General features: G+C 38.8%; 1 protein-coding gene across 1 annotated transcript in view; it reads left to right on the top strand.

Annotated features, from left to right (window-relative positions):
• Positions 1 to 5,046: 5,046 nt before the first annotated feature.
• LOC139125906 (allatostatin-A receptor-like) overlaps positions 5,047 to 14,712 on the top strand; it is a 111,209-nt gene continuing 101,543 nt past the window's right edge. The window contains exons 1-2 of the mRNA XM_070691990.1: positions 5,047 to 5,188; positions 5,818 to 6,045. The gene's annotated coding sequence lies outside the window, so the exon portion shown is untranslated. The remainder of the gene's footprint in view (positions 5,189 to 5,817; positions 6,046 to 14,712) is intronic.

Raw genomic sequence — 14,712 nt, 5'->3', positions numbered from 1 at the left:
GTCTCATATGCAAAGTAACGAGAGACAGCAAAGTTCGACCGAGTTAACGCGACTTTTACAGCAAACTTTCTGCATTACAGAAAGCAAACTTTCAGCGTTGATGCATTCCGTGGCTTCCATATGGGCTTGGAAAAGAATGCAAATGTTGGAAGATGTCTTCCTCGGATACAGTCTATTGTGGATATTTTCGAAAATGATGCTTGTCTTATAGACGCTTCTGTACTACAATAAGTGTTGTCTATCCTTAAAATATGGCGTGATGTGACGTATGGGTGAGTTCAAGGCTCTTCGAATGACATACACTTTTTTTCCGGAACGAATGTCTAGATGTTCCGTAGCACTTACCAAAATACAAACTTGAGAAGCACAAGCTACACTCACGAAATGAACGCTAGAAATTCCTGTAACGTTCTAACTGCTCACTCCAAGACTGGCGAAAACCGGCGGGGGTACGTTCCACATAAACTGTCTCGACCGGCACTCCCTAGATGTTCTGAAGGTTCCAGAAAATGCCATGATCCGGTATGGAAATGAACGGTGAGATAACAGGAATGACCTGAAAGTGTGTCAGGTAGTAAACTTTTCATTCCTTACATATAAGATCTTCAATTAAAAATTCCTTGTAAAATACTGAAAATTGTGTGGCAGAGCCGATACGAACATATGTCATAATGCTTGTAGACAGTAGGCAGGTTTGTGGTGTGCATTTATCTTTGCAAGATGAGCTTTTGCTGTTTCCTAGAATGGTTGAATACTCAAGTTTTGAAGCAAATCTGTCAAGTCTTTGAAATATGTCTGATATGCATGATTCATCTTTGACCTTTACCATAAACACCCCGAATCATAACTTTTGAGATAAATGTTCATCAAAATATGTCAATAAACAATGCAACGATAACAATAATGTCAATATTTACATATATGTTATATTTATTTTGACATAATATTCACGGTATGTATTCTACTGGTGTCTAATATCAACATCATAGTTTGACCTTTCCCAACGATTTCCTTGAAAGTAGTCCCAAGATTCAAAACGCATCATTCGATGCATTGATACTTAATGGCAACACAATTGCCGTACAATTTTTTAACGTCTATTTGGCTGATTAATTGTTTGTTTGCTTGTTCTCTCACACTGTAAATTCTAGAAGATTTCGCGCCCTGGCTTTGCTTATCTTCCTCGAATACAGTAAATGTGTAAATTTTTTTACCGCTGAGCCAGGCTTTTTCACCCAAAAGCTACTGCGAATAAGCTTTCACAGCTTTTCTCAAATAAAAAAGTCAGTAATAAGTCATTCAAAAGTGCTTTCAACACGTCTTTATGTTGCATGGCATCAAACAGTGGATATTTACGACGACCTGTGTCAGCACAAACAGTTGAAACCCTGTTAAACTTCGCCGTTTAATATCTGTTTCAACGGACAATCAAACTTTCATGATGGCGCGACATGGAAATTTTATGAGGTGAATTGGCAGCGATTGTCAAACTGAAGCCGTCGAAAAATAATCACTCGCCATTGTGTGAACTTCGTGGTGATTGATAGCGGAAGATAAAGCGCGACGGAAAGGTAACTCAAAACTTAAGTTTTCGACGCAAATTGACGATGTTTATCAATATTGATGTGAATTTCGATTAATGACGCTAATTTCCAGCCCACGCCTAAGTAGACATATTGAATCTTGGAGGAGTATTCGGGACTCGCTATCGACAGCCAGAGTTTATTTTTAAGAAGAAAAAACGCTGACACGCATGTTGTCTTTCGCATTTATTTACGGTTTAACGAAATATCCTCAGAAATTTAAGAATTGAGCATCAATCCAAAACCGGACGGAAGCCTTTGAAATATTTAATCAATCATGCTTGACGCCGATGGGTTATGTTCTATAAAGTCATGAGGAACGGTGGCTCCGTTAATGCTCCTTAGGTGTATATAGGTGATGTGACAAATTACTTAACGCTGTCTTTCTAAGCCGTCGTTCCGTCACAATGAGTCTAAAGAGAATAGCAGCCGAAGAGACTAATAAAGGGAATAATAAAGGGTTGTTGACGTTTTCAATTTTTGAGTTGACTTCAAAACCGTCATCGATATCAAAGAGTTAATTACAAGCAAACAACATATTGACGACCATGAATTCGCAAAATGGCGCGGTGAAAATGGCGCGCGAATTGTAGGTTATTAATATGCGCAAAGCTTTAGCAAATACCATTTTGTCGACTATGGATAGCCGTCTTGATGAGGAACAAACTGGGAATTTGATCTGCGCGAAACATGGACCAAACTTGTTGTGTAGAGCTGGAAACGTACCAAAGATGAACTTCAATGTGAAATCCCTCTTGTTTTACTCACGAATTATAAGGACAGAGCTCGCACTTGTAGAACGGGCATCGGGACAGATATTCGGACTCTCCAAACTTTTACTTTTACTTTTACTTTTACTTTTTACTTTTACTTTTACAATTCTGTAATGATATACCACTTGTGAGGGTTCATTTTAAGCTCTTGGTGTAGGAAAACTTTTCACCGGCCTGGTTTTTCAAAAATCGAAAATTTTATTTTTTCTTCATTGAGTTAACACAGGGATGGTGGCCATTTTGAATTTTAAATATCGGTAAACCTTGGGTTACTGTTTCTCTAGTACCGAAATTTGCACGGTGACCTCGATTTTTATTCTTGATTTTCCAAGAAAATGGTTGAAAGATTCCTTAAGGAAAGTTTGAGAAAATGTTTAAGTCTTTCACTTTCGAAGCGCGAACTACCTTAATCAGATAGTTTGTAAATCGTTGACAATAAACTTAAATTTATAATGCGCCAAAAATTACAAAGAGTGGGTGTTACGTGTTTGAGCAAAAAACTTCACAATTTACACCCTTGCACATAATGTGTTTCACTCATATGTTCAGTCGGAGATATAAAAAATCTGGAAACCATACTTTGCTTTTCGTGCGTGGACGTGAAAATGACACCCTTGGAGTTTAAGATTTCCCTTTCGTAAGGATCTCAAGTCAGACTTTTGCTGTCAATTGTAAAAAAAAGGTGTTGATTGGCGTCGAGTATACCATTACTGATGGTACGACCTTCCCGTGTTGGCGTCAAGAGCGTCGCGGCGAATTGACGTTGATTTTGTTTGTGTTTTGCAGTACAATTGTGGTGCTTAAATGAAGCCATGCAAGTCCCAACCAGCCTTTCACGTTTGCATGAGTATGCTTAACTCCGTCAGCAATCTTCTAATAATGGCGAATCGATGGAACACTTAAACAATTGCCAAATGACACGATACTCAAATTTGCGTAAACACAACTTTATGGTGTTCAGGAACTATGTACCGACAAAAAACACCCACACACACAAATAAAAAACCCAACAGGAAACCAGGTACGTTAGATATGACTTTCATAATATTGATATGAAATGTTATTTTATGCTATTTTTTCCCGAAAGTGTCTTGGTCACATATATGGCAAACCGTGTTATCTCGGATAAGGTTCATATATTTGATACATTTTCGTTATTAAATGTTAATCTACAGATACGGAACAAAGCTAAGCGGACAACTATAACAGAAAAATAACATCAGATATATGTTTACATGATGGCGTTTTCCTTTGTCATTTAATGGCCTCGTACGTTATTCAGAGAGGCTAGCATGTGAAGAAAAATATTATAGGATGTAAATCTGTTCGATACAGTGACACTGATTAAACATAACCATTTCCCTTTCCACGGCGAATGAATACGCCGTCAACAACTGATAAGTGTGGTGACCTCAATTTCCCATCTTCGCTGTATCCGAGGGAATGCAATGAGAAAAAAAAAACTCCAGCAAACTGGAAAGAGAAAAATCACGGTTCAGGCACAAGGCATGAAAATTTCAGATGTAATATCCACTAATGCAGCTAAGTGGCTCTTAAAAGGATCTGTTATCGACGATAAAGTGACACACAAACAACATGATTAATTGAGATGTTCGAAGGAGAATATGTATGTATGTATGTATGTATGTATGTATGTATGTATGTATGTATGTATGTATGTATGTATGTATGTATGTATGTATGTATGTATGTATGTATGTCTGTATGCATGCATGCATGCATGCATGTAACTATGTATGTATGTATCTATGTCTGTATCTATGTTGTGTGTATGTTTTCTGTGCCTTTATTGATGGATAAAGGGTTGTTGATTTATGTGAAGTAAAACAATATAAATGAACGAGTAAATTAACTAAAATTGATTTATCAGACAGACTTAATATATTTTATTAAATACAAATAGCCCAGATACTCAAGACGTGCATTGTGTATCGATTATCTTTTACAAACAAGAAATTGACAACAAAACCTATCATTATCACCACCATCATCGTTATCATCACCGTCTTGTAATAACGGTTAGTGCGTTGATGATGTTCCGTCATGTCCTCCTTGAGGCAATACACACGCCGTTGCGTCCTGTCACTACACTCAACGTCAACATACGCTATGGATGTAAACCATGTAATTCATCTTGCCGTGTGCGTTACAAATCAACACCGCAGATGTTGCAGATCCCCTCAAACGCCAAGATACTCACTTAGACAAGGGCGTCTTTTCTATACAGTATCGCTGGGCGCGGAGTCGGAGGTCAACGTGTAAATTTTTTCCAGTCATTAATTTCGGTATTTGGAGCCATATGTCTCGCTTGCCCGGATCAAATTGGGGATTTGCGAAATAGCGCGCAGTCCTTGAGTGTGTTTTGTTGCATAGATACGAATAAACACAATGGAACGGAGCTTCCGACAAGCTAATGAGTCCAACGCTTCCGCCATTGATCGCAGCAGAGTACGACATCTGTGCCAAAGAGTTAATTTAACACCTTGGCATTCACTATTTCCCTCGCACCGCATCAAGTATTCGGATGCTCCATTCTCTGTGTCGTCTTCGCTGGAACAATCCAACATCCGGGTGAGTTGAACACGTATCACGGTCACCATGGCAACGGGGAAAATCTAAGGCTGCAGACCAGCTTGGGTGAGGCGGTTGTTCCCCCGTGCGCCGTCCACAGTTGAGGAGCGCCTATCGTCAGAGACTGACTCGAGTTTTCCACTCCGCGCCGAGTTTTTATCATCCTCGCGTGTAGACAGCAGCTCTCGACATCGGAATTGATCCTGCGTCGCTTGTTACGCGCTATCTAGTCATCAGAAGGTGGGTTGTTTTGTTAATATTTCGGCAGCATAAAATTTACAGATCGTCGAATGTGGATGATGTTGATGTGACATTTCTCAGCTGTCGCTGGCTGCGATATTTAATCCATCTAATTGATGTGTTTTATTCGACTAACTGAGAAACGACACAAGCAGTTTTTTGTTTTTGTTGTTGTTTCGTTTCTTGTCATGGTTTTTGTTGTTGTTGTTGTTGTTGTTGTTGTTGTTTGACCGGTAAAACTCAATTCATTCTGCATCACAAGTTACAAACAATTTTAAAACGGACAGCGTATCGGATATTTTTTGTAAGATTTGACGAGAGAACTTTTCCCGCCACTCACCAACACTCATACTGCGGAGAAGGAAGAGGTAGAGAGCACTTTCGTTTTATTGAAGATTGACGATAAATTTGTGTGGCACACACTCTTTTCACTTCGGTAAGTTGGAAATATCTGCGGCTCTTCACGTGGCCGCACTCAATCTTCATATTGGCTGAGGCCAATAGTAATAGCGTGTACGCTTTCAAATTTGCAACGCTGGGTTTACGCAGACCGGTTTAATTGAATGCGACGCAACCCTGAATGCACGCGTTTTCATATACGATTGACAGAAATCTGTGTTGACTTACAGATCACAATGCCATTCGGACGTGTTACTGGCCAATCCTGAAGGCTCGCGGTGAAAAAAGGAAGAATACAGACAGATTTGAACGTATGAAGATTTAGAAAGTGCGTTGGTAGTTAAATTTTACAATAAAGGGAGAGACAGCAGATAAGCCGGACTCGGTCAGGTCCAGCAGGCGAAATATTGCCCCGAGACAAAAAAGCGCCCGCAAAGGGACTGCGAATGCTCATCCAGGTAAGTCAATGACAAAAATATTTCCTGTTTTTTTCCTAGTATTACTGTTATTAGCCGAGCGAGATGTGTGATGCGACGAGTGAGGCAGAGATAAATAATGTGGTACTGTATTTACGGTCACTCGAAAACTTTGCCAAATTTGTAGCAATCAGTCGAAACCCGATACCTATCATCGCATTAATAACTACGAACATAAATAACTTATGTCTAGGGCAGTTGTTGAACTCAATTAATTTATATATATATATATATATATATATATATATATATATATATATATATATATATATATATAATATATATATATTATAATTAACTGCCATATATATATATATATATATATATATATATATATATATATATATATATATATAGTTTATTGTCGTCTGTGCTTTTTATCACTATCTTTACTTATTGATTGATTGAATGAATGATTGATTGATCTACTGATTGCTTACATGATTGATATGATTTTATTAATTGATTACCTATTAAGTTACAATTGGTCCGTTTTTATATTATGTCGTGCTATGTATCTCTCCATTGTCGTTTGATGTTACAGCAAGTCACTGCCAGCAGACATACTGTCAGTCTAGCATACGCACAGCTGTTTCGAATATACAGTTTTAAATTACCCCAAGCCACCCCGGTTCATTCGAGTAACGCAGCCGGCCGCTTGCGTGGGAATCTTTGTTTGTGTTTGTGGCGACAGGATGTTTAAACGATGTGTGTAATTTGTGTGAATCGCAAACGCGACTAAACAAACATTTAGTAATTCGATGAGCAAACAGCCACGTGAAAATTAATAAACTACTTCACTGAAAGGCCGCCTTTCGAAATGTTTCTGCAAACATCAGCTCCAATCTGTGCCGCGAGCCAAGCTATAATTTCTCATAACTTCCTCATTTCCACCATAATCAAAATCATTCGCAGTTTTATTGAAAATTCACGATGAATGTAAATGACAGAAAAAGTATCTCGATTTGCAATTTATTTTGATTCATACTCCGTTTTACTGAGTGTAGGCAGACGACAGCAAAAGTTCAAAACCTAAATTTACTTTCATTCGTTCTGAGCTGTTCTTCACTTGCGCTTTTGATATATTACTCTCTCTCTGTCGTGGCCTTGCTTTCTTGATGAAAGTTGAAAATGCGGTACGTCTCTACGACATCTTTGTTTTTTCGCAAATTATGCAAATTGCCTATACGGCCGCATGTGAGTCGTCTTTGTCACTTTTTAATGTTACCTATATCGTGCGCGACGATCATGACTACTTCTTCTGCGTAATGAACTATGTCGTCTGTTCGTCGTTACCGCTAGTAAAACGCACTGCGTAAAATTTAATGTCCACTTAGCGTCCCTGTACTATTTTAGGAGCTCATTTAGCTTCAGCATCTCCACCATTTGTCAGCATCTTCCGTTTGAAGAGAAACAAATTGAAGTCACGGTGGACACATGTAGAATATGACCTTTCTATACAAATACAACTGCAACATGGTGTATATACATAGCATGGCAGGTTTTGTATGTCAAACCTTGGAGCCGTGTGTATTTTCCAAACCATATTGAAGAATTTGATGAACAGCATTTGGCGTTCGTACAGGCTGAATTCGAACGCAGTTAATTAGTTTCCCATTGAACCGCGAAGATGCACCTCGAACGTTTGCCCAAATTGTTGTGCACCTGTGGCGTCGACGTTCAAGGTTACAGCCATCTGGCACTTTCGGTGGAGTTGCTAGACAACCGTAATCATGTCATTTAAAAAACAAAGTGGTAAAGCTGAAAAAGGGAATATGCGACTCAGACTTGCTGCTAGATTTTGTTCGACCGGATGAGAAGCGAAGTGTTCATTATTAAGCAAATATTTCAAGCTTGTTGACATAGATCAGGATCTCTTCCAAAAAGATGTGTTTCCACCCGGAACTGCAAAACAGCCCAGGCACCTAGCATCGTAATATTAATGATTAATGTTTAACCTGTGGCGCCATTCGCAGGAAATCTAGCGACAGATTTCCAAATGACGAACTACAGTACCATACGAGTCGAGTGGTTTCTGTGTGGCGTACTGAGGCATACTTAGTCTACTGTTTGCGAGTTCTCAGTAATTACACGTACATACGATAGTACAAGCACGCTTACAATAAATGCATCTTCCGGCTGGTTTAATTGAGTATGACAAACTCAAGACACGTCAGACCAAATTTAACATCATCCCTTTTGAAGTTTTTAGTAAATAATGTACTTTGTATTCTACTGTACGTGACGGCTCAGGGTCTGTTTCAAACATCGCCATCGTTTGCTATTTAGCATATGTCAGCAAGGAAAGTTATACCGTTCTTGTCGTGTGAGCATATCCATATTGACCGATGATAATTATAGACTCTTAATCGTGTCCAAAATTCCTGAAATGTGCAAACGTCGATGTAATTTTGCACTTAACAGCCTATTTTTGATCCGCTCACGTCCGAGCATGTTGCTAACTGCCGTATATCAAAGTGCGTGGAACACAAACTTGTCAGAGTAAAGCAGGGGTTTCTCCAATGCAGAGCACAAAGCGCGTGGTCTTTTTATATTCACCCCATAGCAGTAAATCAATGTTAAAAGGGGAAGACTCGTATATACGTATAGAGGGCAGGATTTTTCCATTTCTTGAAAAACCCAACTGACAGAATTCCTTTTAACGACGGCAAGTAGTTGACACACGGTGGTCGCCAGTTAAAAAAAAAAACTATTCAATTCCATATATCTGGGTTAGTTTATGCCTTCGGGATTATAAATTGAATAATGTGCTCATTTATAATGCATGGGTGTGCGTTTCTCTTTCTCCTTCAAGTTCATTGAACCTAAATTTGGGTTCACTATCTAGAATCTTAGCGCAGGCCTAAAGAAAAAGTTCGGTTTTCCGCCGTCCATCTGATGTGAAATAGTGCCTTCACCGGGCACGAAGCGGCTCTATCAATGCAATGCCATTGCTTGCACAGCGGGCTGCTTTTCCGATGTACCAAAGCGGCGCAAAATCTATCTGAGATAAAACGCATCTACAAAGTGATCGCACCGAGGCCCGCGATAACAGCAGGGCTAAAGGAACGTATCTCGTTCTGTTAATATGAAAACGTACCTACTATTATCAGAGAAAATGGACGCCATTTTCAATTTTGAAATGTTGGTTATGGCCTCTTTTGACTTCAGGAGACAAAGATATGTTTCACTAATCTCCGGGGTAATGTAAAGTGCTCATCAGTTTGAGACATATGCCAGGCGTCCTACGTGTGACATCCTTTTTGTCAACGACAAGACTCAGAGAGTCATGAGGTTTAACTTTGAGACCATTCGTCTCGCTGACGGCCGTCAAACAGCATTAACGGAAGCATTTTATGGTCGTTACATTTGACACATCAAACATGCAACGTTAATTACGAACACTTTACTCTGTCGCGTCAAAGCGGTCATACAGGAATACAGCCCTCCCATGGTCTATATATATACATAAATACACTACAAGCACTTGACATAACTGGTAATGCCTCACGTTTTGCGAGGTTCTATTAACCGGTTATTATGGTTAATGATCAGAAATGATTAAAGGCACCGAGGAGATTAAATATAAATATAATCGGCTCTGCGCAGTCCTCGCTCTTTCCGGCCACTGTTTTCCTCCTTTGGTAATAAATCTGCAGCTGAATTGGATATGTCAATATCAATATTAGCCTAACATTTAACTCGATATGCGTCTGTTCGGTGACGCGGTGACATCAGTGGCTTTATTTATCAGATCTCCAACGTCTGTCTCATAGATTTATCGCAATATCTCAGGTTGATGGTGATCCCATATTACTTGTAGTGCGTCTTGCAACGTGTAAAACGTATAGAACAATAAGGGAGGGGTACAGACAAATAGACAGCGCAATAGACAGACAGTCAGGGACAGCTCTGTAGGGGGTCATGATAAGAGAAGTAATAGCCTGTCATGGCTACAGCTTGTGTTTTAATAGAGAGATTGCAGAATATTTTTGTCTTTAAAAACAGATGTTTCGATGAAGTACCCATCAGAAACGAATTTAAAGACAGAAAATCTGGAGTCGAAATGGTTTAACATGTATGAATTACAAATTATCAACACCTCCAGTGCGCTTGAGGTTCGTTGGACAAAGCATTTGCGCAGCGTTGACTCTCTGTACTAGCTCCCCCCACTACTACTTCCACGTCAGATACAGCTTCACGGAGGACAGAGATCGCCGATGGACACTATAATGGTGTCCCTTACTCTCCGTTTCTCTCTTTCAGCAGTGTAAGATTCCATCAACGATATGGTGCCTCCGAGAACGAAGTATCAATCCCTCAGATTGTCTCATCCGTAATCCCACGGAGATCTCTCGTGATCACGCGCTGACGTCCATAGTAATAATTGAGGTCCCAGTGTTGTGTGGGGCACTTTACTAGGGTCGTTTTCAGGTGTATTTTCTCGGACATCGTTCAATGACTGCCGCGTGACAGTAGATGTGTTTGTGTATCTCATGATCTTGAACACTGGCTATTTTGCCTCTGTATCTCCAAGCATCGTGTTCCATTTATCAACAGCGTTATGTCCGATATTTCAAAAATAACGACCAGTTCGGATTAGACGCGGTTTTCTATTTTTTGATCGCCGGGATAAGGTTGTTTACGCAAGGACATCATTGGATACACAGCACAAGTGTCAATTCAAACAAGCGACGTAACCACATCACGGTGCAACGTCATACGGTGTATCATATGCCTCGTTTGGTTCATGTAATGAATGAAGCAAAGTGTGAACAACGCCGCCCATCGCTGTGTTATCTCTGTTTCTTCCTTCAAGGAAGAAGCACGGTTCTTAAGAACTGAGCTAAATCTATGGTGCAAGGAAGAAACACCGAGTGACTTGAAGTTTTCTTCTTTTTGTCAAGGCCGCCTTGAATAGGAACGGAAATTGTATTTCAGTGTAAGGAAATTTTCAGTGCCGACGGTAACACTCGAAAGATTCACGTCAGAATTTGTTTGTCGTTACACACACTTAACTGTACCGTCCCTTAATTTAATATGTGCCAATGTAGCGAATACAGAAGCCTCTATTTCAGTGCGTATTTAAACTATAGACGCAACAATCGGTTCGTCAAAGGCGTACCGATTTAACGACCGTATTATATTTGTTAAATATTACTCGCGTTAACTTAATCGGATTGAGTGCGGCAGACGGTTGGCATCGTCTTTTTTAAACTTTGATCCAGTAAATTAGCAAGCAGTCCTTCATTTAGGATCACCCTACGAAAACACTGTACGTGCAACCCTACACCCCTCCAAATGCACTGTTATAATCTCAAAGACCAGGATGAACCCTTCGGAAACGGATTTCAGTTTTCTCAAGATCTCGCTGACGGCATGTTGTAGTCGTCACATTCCAGATGGAAAACGTTAAAAAAAGGTCAGACTGTAGAGTTATTATGTTAAGAACTATGGTTTTGTTACGCTAAACTGGGCGATATATTGATTAAGGAAAACTTCAAAGAGAAAAATGACATGCGAAACGAAACGTAATCAAGCAGACGAGGCGGTAAATGATATGCATGATTATTCAAGCGAGCAAAAGTTATTAGAAACATGAACTCATTTATAAATGACAATTTACAGAATATGTCAAGAAACACAGTCTTTGTTTTGTGTATTCCAATATGAGCTTCGGCCTTTTCCCATATCAATATTTAGCTTTCTAAATTGTGCCTCGGATTCTGAACTTTTGTAATTGTGGATATAAGCGCCATTTTGACGGGATAAGATGCGTTCTCAGCATCTTAACAAACGTCGAACGGCTAAAGTCACACAGAATGTCATTGGCGGGTGTGTCAAGCTGCTCCGGTTTTTGCCCATTTACTGTCGAGTGGTTTCTGTCTTGTTTATTTGCCATGACAAACAAATCGGGAAAAATGATCTTACGCACGTATCATGACGTGTAACCGTAGTTGATGTTCACGGATGAGTTTCCTTGTGACCGTCAGTGTACGAAAAGCCCCGGGACAAAATTTGCAGGCACATTTTGATCGGCTGTGCGCTTCGTTTGCGATGACCGTTATAAAAGCAACCATCTTTCGATATTGCAGCTATTTGCACATTTAATTTTTTTTGCTGCAGGGAGTAAATACAAATCATAATGGCGATTAACGGGATTCAAAAAATCCTAGATTTCATTAGTGCCGACGGACAAAAGCCGCCTACACGATATTTTATCACCGTGCCATGTTATCGAAATTCTTAAACCGCGGGGGGGGGGGAATATTTATGCTGCCGTCCAATAGTTACAATAACGTGGACGGTGAATATAGGTGGTAGAGTTTGTTAGACACACAACTATGTTGTTAGACATCGGCATCCTGTAACTATGGCGATGCCATAATCCTACAACAATAACAACAGCAATGCAGGGAAGAGATAAAATTAATACTTTGGAATATACGAGATTACTATAATCTGCCCCACAATTAAAAATGACTGGGGCCGCAGATGACTGCCGATAGTAAACCGATGTGATAAAAGCCGACAAGACTAAAGCCGTAGAGTACACAAAGACCGAAAACATTGCATAAAATTTCATGAGATCAAATAAAACACACGACCATTGCTCGCGATGAGTGGCATCGTAACAGAAAAATATCAGACAATAGTATCTTATGAAAAAGAGAGAAAGAACACAGAATAAAATGCCATACATATATTATATATATATATATATATATATATATATATATATATATATATATATATATATATATATATATATATATATAATTTGAAATTTGCTTTCAGTTTTTCCTTTTTCCGACGAACTTTTAAACAATTACGTGGTAAATATAAATAACAATATATATATATATATATATATATATATATATATATATATATATATATATATAATATATATCTCGAAGTATACAGATGTCCTCGAGGGAAATTACATTGCTCAATGCAAAAAGAAGAGCGTTATAAATAAATAAATAAATAAATAAATAAACAGATTACTTTGTACTTGAAGTAATCTGTATTTATATATATATATATATATATATATATATATATATATATATATATATATATATAGTCTTAATTTACATATCGTCACAATATAATTTAGAGTAATTAACAGTACTGTAAGCTTATATTGCAGCACAATTCAGAACTATACAACATCATACAGTGCCATACTATGTCATACTTACCTTGCTGTCCCTTACCTCATCACGCCATCCGATATGTTAACTTTACCATATCATATCATAGCATAGCATATCATAGTATGGCATAGCATGTCATATCATATCATATCTTGGCATAGCAAAGCATAGCATACCAAACCTTACTATACCATACCATACCACACCATACCCACCATACCATACCGCACCATACCATACCGCACCATACCATACCATACCGTACCGTACCATACCATACCATACCATACCATATCATACCATACCATACCATACCATACCATACCATACCATACCATACCATACCATACCATACCATACCATACCATACCATACCATATTACCTTACCTTACATATCCTCAACTTACCTTGTTATCGTATATTATTCTACCTTACCATAGCTTACCGTACTTTACCCTATCCTTCCTCATCTCACTGCACCTTTCACCTCACCTCATCTTACCCAACATGTCCTAATCATACCATGCTATATTTTGTTACCTAATACCTTATTATCGTATGTTGTCTTACCCTAGCTTACTGTATCATATAATATTACCTTAATTTCCTTACCTCACCTTGCGTTACAATACCTTACCTAACAATACCGAATACTTTGTCACTTCACCTCACCTCACAATGCCATGTCACGTGGTTTTGCCTTGCCATACACGAATACAAAGAATGGATGCAAAAAAGGAATAAACTGAAACATTATGTAAGAGCTGTTTGAGAATCATTTCTTGCCACCTGTCCAAGTACACAGACAAATAAGAAGCAATAGTAATATAAAGCGTATACTTGTAAAGGAAAACCAACAGTCATTGAAATATATGGGCATGATATTTACTTAAAAGCATCGAGCGTTTTAAGTTGCATCACTCAGGTCCAGTGAAGTAGGGAATAAACGCGCACAGATGTTATTTTTTTAACTCAAGGACCACTAGAGGCATTGCAGTCGGTAGACGCATTGCAAATGCGAGCGCATAGATATATCGAAGCAGCAGTCATCGTGTTGCCTAATCATGTTAACACACTAGGTTCTAGCCGTTTACGTTAATCTTGGAAAAACCGCCATACAACAACGCTAATGCTTATCTTAGTTTTCGTTGTTAAAAGAAACTGTTAACGATTGATATAAACTTTTTTGACCGTACCTTTTAGTGATTATATTCATTTTAACTAACTATACTTATTTGATAGAACTGATATTAGTAACATCCTGCCCCGACCTCGCAATCGAGTATGCTCGAACGAGTTATGATTTATGCGTAGTCGATATCGCTAGCGTACTTTTAGCTTTTTATGTAAATAGCTACAAAATATCAGAACTGTTCTCATCGGCTTTGCACGATATCATGGGATCCAATTGCTGTTTTACTTTCTGAACCATGCACATATTCTAACGTTTCCCAACCCTATCGTCTGCTGTGACTGTCGTCATTT

This window comes from Ptychodera flava (genome assembly GCF_041260155.1).
Source record: "Ptychodera flava strain L36383 chromosome 3 unlocalized genomic scaffold, AS_Pfla_20210202 Scaffold_26__1_contigs__length_13983176_pilon, whole genome shotgun sequence".
Taxonomy (NCBI): Eukaryota; Metazoa; Hemichordata; class Enteropneusta; family Ptychoderidae; genus Ptychodera; species Ptychodera flava.
Note: the sequence above shows the minus strand (reverse complement) of the source record. Positions and strands in the feature narration are given on the sequence as shown.